The sequence below is a fragment of the Hevea brasiliensis genome, chromosome 2 (genome assembly GCF_030052815.1).
Source record: "Hevea brasiliensis isolate MT/VB/25A 57/8 chromosome 2, ASM3005281v1, whole genome shotgun sequence".
Classification (NCBI taxonomy): Eukaryota; Viridiplantae; Streptophyta; class Magnoliopsida; order Malpighiales; family Euphorbiaceae; genus Hevea; species Hevea brasiliensis.
The window spans coordinates 101,419,420-101,429,496 of NC_079494.1; the positions used below are offsets into that span (position 1 = coordinate 101,419,420).

At 31.0% G+C, this 10,077-nt stretch overlaps 1 long non-coding RNA gene across 1 annotated transcript; it reads left to right on the forward strand.

The window, feature by feature from the left end:
• Window positions 1-8,772: 8,772 nt before the first annotated feature.
• Window positions 8,773-9,989, forward strand: LOC131170595 (uncharacterized). Its single transcript, XR_009141390.1, has 3 exons — window positions 8,773-8,861; window positions 9,302-9,360; window positions 9,929-9,989. It is a non-coding gene; the product is annotated as an uncharacterized LOC131170595 (long non-coding RNA).
• The last annotated feature ends 88 nt before the right edge of the window (window positions 9,990-10,077 follow it).

Genomic DNA, 10,077 nt, shown 5'->3' on the forward strand with positions numbered 1-10,077 from the left:
TTGATTTTCTTGTAAGTGTTTTACACTCCAAGTATTTGGTGTCATGAAAGAATGAAGTAAATTAGGCTCAAACCTTTTTTTAAGAAATGACTTGCATGTTTTTTAACCATTTTAAAAACTTATCAAAATCCTATAAATGGAACGTAACAAAAGCAGACCTTATCTCAAAACAACCTATCTCTTAGGTATGAAATTGAAAGCACTTCAGGCCAATTACATGTGCCAAAAGAGAGTTGGTGAAGAAGATATTAATTGCCGGCCATTCTTTTGCCAGCAGAGGCCTTTTGTCTTTTCTTTTCTTGGGGTTCTAGTGATTTTCTTACTTAACAAAGTAGATCTTTCAATCCATGAATTGGTTATTTCTCTCTTCATTTAGTGGAGATTAGAGCCTTATATGACTCTTGTTTCTGTTTTTTAGTGAGATTTTTTTTTTCAGCTCAAAAGAAGATTTATTTCTGTAATTTTTTGATAATTTTTGCCTCAACTGATGAAAAGATGATTTTCATCTTGAAAATCTTTACTTCAGACTATTCGACGACTAAAGGCCCGTTCAGTATTACCGTTGAAACTATTGTTAAGAAAATTATTTTTTTTAAATATGTTAGTTAGAGAGTATTAAAAAATAATTAAAAATTAAATTTGATCAGTTTTAATTATAAGAACACTAAAATAATAAAATAGATTTTTCTAAATTACTTTTTTTAATAGCATCTAAAATAATATTTTTATTCAGAAAAACAGTTTAGCCTTCAAAACTCAATATCAAACAGGCTATAAGTTGATTTTCAATCAATCATGACTATCAATGTGAACTTTTATAATGCCACCAATTTACAAATGGTGAAAATTTTTTTATTCAATTTACTCAAAAATCAATTACGTAAATACTATATAGGTTGTCAATGCTCGTTTTGCTGAGTTTCTAAATATTTATATATTTAAAGATAAATAGAAAAAAAAAATCTATATTTATATTCTTAAATTTTTAAAAGGGTCTCTTCTCATTCTTCAAGCTTTAAGGAGTATAGATCTATGAGAGATTCATATTATGTTTTTGGATTTTATCCTTATCTGTATTTTCATTATATTAATAAAATTTCTTTTATCTTTAAAAAAAATTAATTTTTTGATAAGCACAGGAGATATTAATCGCCTCACTAGAGTTTCATTTTCACGAGTGGATTTGCACCACTCACATCAGCCACCTATGCCCATAAATAGAAAGCTAAAATTGCATTTCTGCGACAAAAATGGTTACTTGACTCGGAGTGCATTGCCGCTCTTCGGTTTAAACCAAATAAATCGAATCGAATCGTCTTAATTTGAGAATTTGATTCGATTTAATTTTACATTTTAAGAATTTTAGTTATTTCGATTTAATTTAGTTTTGAAGAGAAAAAATTCGGTTAAACTGAACTAAACCGAACCGAATTATTTTATTGATTTTTAAATTTATTATTTTTATAAAAATTTATGAATTATAAGTAATTATATATATATAAATTATTTAATTTCATTGATTAATTGTTATTAAATTCAAACTAAGATCAAAATCAAACCAACTAACTTGAAAATCAAGTCTAAATTAAAAAATTTATCTAAACTCAAAAACTAATCGGTTTAAATCGCACCGAACCGAAATAGAGCGTTTCAATTTCAGTTCAATTTTTCATTCATTTTGGTTCGGTTCAGTTATTAGAATATAATAATTCGATTAATTCAGTTTTGATGATTCGGTTCTGTTTCGTTCAATTTAAACCGAATACTTAGCCTTGCTCATTGGCGTGTTGTCTTTTAGGAATTATATTAATTTGTGTGTGAGTTCAAACTCATATAATAATTAGCTTAGCAATCATTAATGAAATATTAAATTTAAATTTATATATTTATTATATATATTTTAATTAATTTTACATAAATTTTAATATAAATATTTAATTTAATAATTATAAAAATCGTTTTTATAAGAGATTAAAATTATATTAGATTAGATGTGAATGCAAATTCATCTTTTAAAGAATGCTCCAATACTTCACTAGCACTATCAAACAAGATAAAAAGATTACTTCTATCAACTTTATGATATATGAACAACTTGTCATTTCTAAGCAACATGTTGGTAAGCCATTATTTTATTTTTAAAGAATTAAAATTTGTTTTCTTAAATAACGAAAATACTTCTAAACCGTAACTAATACTTCAACTATTTTTTTAAATAATATTTAAAACATAATGTTAATTATAGATGTGTTGGTAGCATTTTAAGGCATCATTTGATATTGAGTTCCATAGTTAAAAAAAAATAAATTTAGAGAAAATATCATTTAAATATTGTGGACAAATAGTTTAAATTTTTTTTTATTTTAATATTTTATAATTAAAACATAAAAAATTATTTTTTATGTAGTTTTAAAACTTTTTAATAAATATATTAAAAAAAATATTTTTCTCATAATAATTATAATATTAATGCCAAACAGACTTAAGTCTCATCTTTTTCCATCTCTCACATGTACGTGATATTCATACTTTATATTGTAAAGAGCAACTGAAATTTTAAGAGTGTAAAGTGCATTATCTTTTAGTGCACTTGGATTATTATAATATTGAAAGAATCATTACTCTTTGAAAGGTTATGCAATCAAGATTTTTTTAATAATTTTTGTTGTTATTATTATAAGCTCGTTTTCATGTAGAAATAAAGTAAATAATTTTTTCAATTAAATATTTATCATGAAATTTGTATAAGTCAAATTAAAATTTTGTATAATTAATATAAGAGTAGGCTCAACAACTTTTAAATTAAATATATACATAAGTATATGAAAATTTTAATATAAATATTTAATTTAAAAATTATTAGACTAACTTTTATATATATATATAATTGAACATATATTAGTATTCTCATTAAAATAATGAGTATATTTTTTTACCAGAGATAAACTGCACGTATACATAAATATATCAATAATGAATACATTAATTATATATAAATTGTCACGACCCAACCTCTGGGCCGGACCGGCACTAGGACCTGGGCCAGCCTAAAGCCCCCGAGACCCGTAGTAAGCCTAACTATTCCTTAACCCAACTCTAAGGCCCATTTGGGCCCAAATTCAAGAAACCAACTGGACAGAGTCCAGCCATAAAATGAACCTACCAACGGGGAGTTTTTGACTCACCCGACCTGTAAACACAGTAAATACTCAATTGGGGAGCTCAGCTCACCCTCCACATACTTATCAGCATAAAAATAAATGGGAGCTCAGCTCCCTCATCCAATCCATCAAACATGCATAGAATATTAAGTTTACAGGTCCAAAATAATAATTTAGTTTACAGACCCAAATCAAATAAACATTTCTAACACATGCGGAAATTCTAAAATTCAACAAGTTTATACAAACATTAATAATCGACCTGCGAGGAAGAAAGCAGGTTAACCTCAAAAATATCTTCCTGTGGCCTGGAAAAATATTGAACAGGAGTGAGCGTTCTACTCAGAGAGTAAAATATCAATTTTAACCATAATCTCTATAACTATCTAAAACTAATGCACCCTGAAGAGTGAAATGCAACATCAACAATAAGTTCACATCATAACAGCAAAAAGGTAATTTGGAGCACTCACGCACCCTGTAGCATCAATCATAATATATGGGAGCTGATCCCCTATACAGCTCTCTTAAATCCAACCTGGTGCCAGCGAAGAACTCAAGCCGGACTTTCGCTTAATAAACCAAATCGGGGGTCCCAGCGAAGAACTCAAGCCGTGACTACCCCCCGAAGGATCAGGTCCCAGCGAAGAACTCAAGCCGTGACTACTCGTCCTGTCCATAGTCCACACCACATCACAAGCACACCAACGCACGCACACTGCTCCAAATTACCACAACAACATCCATGGCACGTTAACAGTTATGAATGCAACATAAATCGTGCCTAGAGTTTAACTACATAAATATATGCATATAAGTGATGCATGGGCATGTTGAACATATAATAATATCGAAATTACAATTAAAATTAATATTTTACTCACAGACTTGACGGTGGTCACCGTAGGCGGAGGAAGAAAGGCATCGGCTTACCTGACAATTTTATTACAATCATTTAATAAATTTGACTCAATACAAATAAAGAAAAAGACCAAATACGTCCTAAGTCGTGCCGAAAATCCAGCAGAGTCTCCCCTATACCTAGGACCTACCAAACCTGCAAAAGGGCTCAAAACACACTTCTATATTCAAAATCCATATATCCACAACTCAATCACATCACACAGCCCCTCCTGGGCCCATCAAATCAATCATTCATCACAATATGTAAAATTTCAATTTAGTCCTTATAATTGACCATTTTTGCAAAAACTGCCCAAATAAGCTCTAAAAATTCTAAAACTTTGTCCTGCGGTCCTTAGCAATATTTCTAAGCTATTGCAAAAAGAATCATAATTTTCTAAGCTACCACGAATATTTTATGGATTTTTAATCCTATTTAAGCACTAGAAAATTACGAAAAAGCAAGGTTCGGGTTTACCTTTGCCGATTCTGACTTCGGGGACGCGCTCGGGACGTCTGACAATGGGGGGATAGCCAAAATCTCGATCCAATTCGGAGACTTTTCCAGAACGGTGCATTCGCCGGAAATTCACGCATCGGACAACTGTCGAATTTCCGCGAATTGAAGATACCTACACGAAGCCCATAACACGGGGGTTAGCACATAAATTTTTCATAATTTTCTAAGCTCATTAAATGCTCGGAAAAACACTGCGAAGTTCCGTGGGACCCACCGAAAAACGGTGTTGAAAAAATTCGAAATTTATGTCGCCGCGAAGCTCTCGACGAGTAGAGCGCTCGGGTACTCTCGGTTTTCTCGTGGGATTCATGGTTTGTGAGAAATCTAGCCCAAAAGTCAAAATGGGCTAAAACTTCCCGGTCAAAAATTGGACAAACCGCTCTATAGATCTCGGCGTTCTTGGTGTCTATGGAAAGCTCTCAACGAATAGATGAATTTAGACACAAGACCCGGTTCGATTGGTGGCCGGATCGGCCGGATTTTGGCCGGGAAGTCTAGGCATCGCGCACACAAGATCCTTTCGAGGCCGTTTCAAGTTTGTGGCGGCCGTGGGGGAGGCCCGAGGTGGGAAGGCAGGGGAGGTGGCGGCGCGGCAAGGGGAGGAGGGAGGAGGGAGAAAAGAGAGAGAGAGAAGGGGAGGAGGTCGACGCGCGCGGGAGGAAGAAGGAAGAAAAAGAAAAGGCCGGTCCGATTCGACCGGTCCGATCCGGTCCGGTTCGATTTGGCCGGTCCGATTCAGGATACAAAATTTTGAATTTTTACTCTGCCTCGGGATTGAAAACGAGGTCCAAAAATTCCGAAAAAATTCCAGAAAACTCAGAAAAATTCGTAGACTCAAAATATATTTTTAGTTTTACCACATGGTCTTCAAATTAATTTTTAAAATTCATCAAAATTTATATTTTCAAAAAATCGAATCCGATTTTTAAAATCCGAAAAATCTCAAATAATTTCTTAAAATTTAATTAAAATTAAAATATCAATAATACTCATAAAATAATAAAATTTAAAATTTTGGGGTGTTACATAAATTTTACAATAAATATTTAATTAAATTTAATAATTATTGAACTTATATTTATAGATGAACGAGTTTGTAATAATTAAACCCACTTTAATTGAGACATCTTTTCAGTCTGGTGATCCTTTCTATGGTCTTGAAAAATCAAATAATTATTCTTTATAATATATGGACAAATAAAAAAGTTGCAATCCCATCATATTGATCATGTAGTTTTATTGCATTGACATACCAAAGAAAAGATAACTACAAGAGTGTTTAATTATATATTTAGAATAATGCAATACCATTGGCAATTAGGTGGTTTTGGGTTACCATCAAATTAAAATGCTACCTATTCTAAAGATTGTATCATTGACCCCATCAAATTTATTGAGTTAAATAATGTAAATATTATGGTGATACCTGAAAATGGTTTCAAATTCAATTCAAAATTTGTTACGTTACACTTAAATATTTTACCTTCAAAAAATCAAATAATATTTATATTAGCTGATTGCTGATAATTGTTACTGTAAACTGATTGCTGATAGCCGATGATAGTTGATTTATGTTAAGTATTTGATAAAATTATATTTAGTTATTACTGTTAATATGTAAAATGACTAATAAGAGTATATATCATATAATTTATTTTTTTTATTTAAATAAATATAAAATTATAAATTTGTTATATTACATTATTTATTTTATTATTAAATTAAATATATAATAATTAAATTAATATATTATATCATTTATTATATTATTTAAATAAATATATAATTATTAATCTATTAGATTATATCATTTATTTTATTATTAAAATAAGAAAATAATTATTTTTTAAAATAATTAAATAACTTTAAAAACATAAATAAAATAATAAAATAATTATTATTGTTAATGGAAAAACTTATAATTAATTTTAAGTTTTTAGATGTAAATAAATATTTTATATTTTATGTTATTAATAAAAATATTTTAATAAAGTTGAAATATGTTAATTGAAATATTAAAATTTTAAATAAGAAAGATAAAAGTATTAATAATATTAATTTTTAAATTAAATAAAAATAATAATATAATTAAAATAATAAATAAAAATAAATCAGTTATCAACTAATTAATGAGAAATAATTTTACAAATAAAGTTGATATAAATTACAATTAATAAATATTATATTAACTACTTATTAACTATTAATTTATTTTTTAAAATTTATTAAATATTTTAATTTATATATTTAAATATCTATTAGGCATCGATTACAGTTAACAGAAGAAATAAATTTTCTCGGGGTTGGTTGGGCGGGCGTGAGTTTGTCAGGCGGCAGCCAAACCGTGGCACGCTCCAGACTCGTATTTCGCATGCCTTCTAAGTGCCCCTCGTTCTTTCAAAATTCTTTATGCTACACTTTTTTCTTTTCTTTTTTAGAGCTAAAAATTTGACTTAACTTTGTGAGTAGTAAAAGTTAAGACTTAACTTTTTTCTTAAAGGAGTTAGCCTATTTATATATGTTAAATAATTATATAAAATTTCAAAGTATTTTGAGATTTAAGTAAATTTTTTAAAATTTTAAAAAATTAAATAAATCTTTTAAATTTTTAAAAAATTTAAATAATTCTTTTAAATTTTTTTAAAATAAATCAAATAAATTATTAGAAACAAATAAAATTTTTAACTTTTAAAAATAAATAAATAAATTACATTATAATTTGTCTCGTATATATAAATTCAGTTAAAGCTATATATAAAAATCTTTTAGTACATAAAATTTTTATCAGTAATTCTTTATATTTAAGTTTTAATATATTAATAGGTTTCTACTTTATTTTAGAGTATATTAATAAATTATATTTTATCTGATGATTCAATAAATTTACCGTACAATGTATAGATTTTTGGAATTATTGTTTCCATTGTTCTTTAAAAAAGTTTTCATTGTTCTGTAAATCTTAAAAAATTTAGTTGAGAAGACTCTTTTTGAAAGTTAGGGTATACCACTAATTTTATTAAAAGATTATAATTAAATTTATAAATAGCTATAAAAAATCTCCATCGTTAAGATTTAAATTTTTAATTTTTTTGAAAGCACTTGAATTTTTAATTTAATGAATTTGTTGTTTGAATGTTACTAATTAAATTAGTCCTATTTTTCACTACAAATAAAAAGAAAATGTTAACATGCTTCAAAAAGATGTGCAAACTTGTATTTTCTATAAATTCAATTGTAACACCCCAAAATTTTATTATTTATGAGTATTTTTGGTATTTTAATTTTATTTGAATTTTAGGAATTTTTTGAGATTTTTCGGATTTTAAAAATCGGGTTCGATTTTCCGAAAATATAAACTTTGATGATTTTTAAAAATTAATTTAAAGACCACGTGGCAAAACTAAAAATATATTTGGAGTCTACGTATTTTTCTGAGTTTTACGAAATTTTTTCGGAATTTTTGGACCTCGTTTTCGGTCCCGAGGCAGAGTAAAAATTCAAAATTTTGTATTTCGAATCGAACCGGCCGAATCGAACCGGACCGGATCGGACCGATCGAATTGGACCGGTCTCTTCTCTTTTTCTTCCTCCCGCGCGCGACGCCCTCTCCTCTCTTCTCTCGCTTTCTCTCCACTCTCACCACGGCCACCGGCCAAATTTCACCAAAGACACTGGCCACCACCAAATGGCGGCCACGCCCGAACGGCCGAAAACGCAACGCTGAACGCGCGCCGCTCCAGCTTCCCCGGCCAAATCCGGCCGATCCGGCCACCGATTGGACCGGGTCTTGTGTCCAAAATCATCTACTCGGCGAGAGCTTTCCATAGACACCAAGAACGCCGAAATCCATTGAGCGGATTGTCCGATTTTTGCTCGGGAAGATTTTAGCCCATTTCAACTTTTGGGCTAGATTTCTCGAAAACCGTGAATCCCACGAGGAAACCGAGGCCACCAGCACGCTCCATTCGTCGAGAGCTTCGCAACGACATAAATTTTGAATTTTTCCGACACCGTTTTTCGATGGGTCCCACGGAACTTCGCAGTGTATTTTCGACCATTAAATGAGCTTAGAAAATTCTGAAAAATTTATGTACTAACCCCCGTGTTATGGGCTTCGTGTAGGTATCCTCGATTCGCGGAAATTCGGCGATTGACCAAGTTCGCAAATTTCGCCGACATGCACTGCACGAAAAGTCTCCGAATTGGACCGAGGTTTTGGCTAGCCCCCCCCATTGTCAGACGTCCCGAGCGCGTTCCCGAAGTCGGAATCGGCAAAGGTAAACCCGAACCTTACTTTTTCGTAATTTTCTAGTGCTTAAATAGGATTAAAAATCCATAAAATATTCGTGGTAGCTTAGAAAATTACGATTCTTTTTGCAATAGCTTAGTAATATTGCTAAGGACCGCGGGGCAAAGTTTTATAATTTTTAGAGCTTGTTTGGGCAGTTTTTGCAAAAATGATCAATAATAAGGACTAAATTGAAATTTTTCGTATTGTGATGGATGATTGATTTGATGGGCCAGAGGGGCTGTGTGATATGATAGAAATGTTGATAAATGGATTGACAATATAGAAGTGCGTATATAGCCCTTTTGCAGTTGGGTAGGTCCTAGGTATAGGGAGACTCACGGATTTTCTACGACTTAGGACGTACTTGATCTTTTTCTTTGGTTGTATTGAGTCAAATTTATTAAATAGATGTAATGTAATTGTCAGGTGAGCCGGGACAGCCTTCTTCCTCCGCCCAGCCGCCACAGTAATTTGTCGTCAAGTTTGTGAGTAAAATATTGATTTTAATTATAATTTCGATATTATTATATGTTCAGCATGCCCATGCATCACTTATATGCATATATATTTATGTAGTTAAACTCTAGGCACGAATTATGTTGCATTGATAACTGTTAATGTGCCATGAGTGTTGTTGTGGTAATTTGGAGCAGTGTGCGTGCGTGTGATGTGGTGTGGACTATGGATAGGACGGGGTAGTCACGGCTTGAGTTCTTCGCTGGGACCCGTTCCTTCGAGGGGTAGTCACGGCTTGAGTTCTTCGCTGGGACCCTCGATTTGGTTTATTAAGCGAAAGTCCGGCTTGAGTTCTTCACGGCACTGTGTTGGATTTAAGAGAGTCAGATAGGGATCACTCCCAATATATTATGATTGATGCTACAGGGTGCGTGAGTGCTCCAAATTACCTTTTTGATGCTATGATGTGAATATGATGTTAATGTTGCATTTCACTCTACAGGTTGCATTAGTTTCAGATAGTTATAGAGATTATAGTTAAGATTGACATTTTACTCTCTGAGTCGAACGCTCACTCCTGTTCAAAAATTTTTACAGGCCACAGGAGGATATTTTGTTCTGGGTTAACCTGCTTTTCTACCTCGCAGGTTGTTTATCAATATTTGTGTAATTTTTATTTACTCCTAGAATTTTCGCATGTGTTAGCAGTAATTATTTGAATTTGGTCTGTAATATTATTATCATGT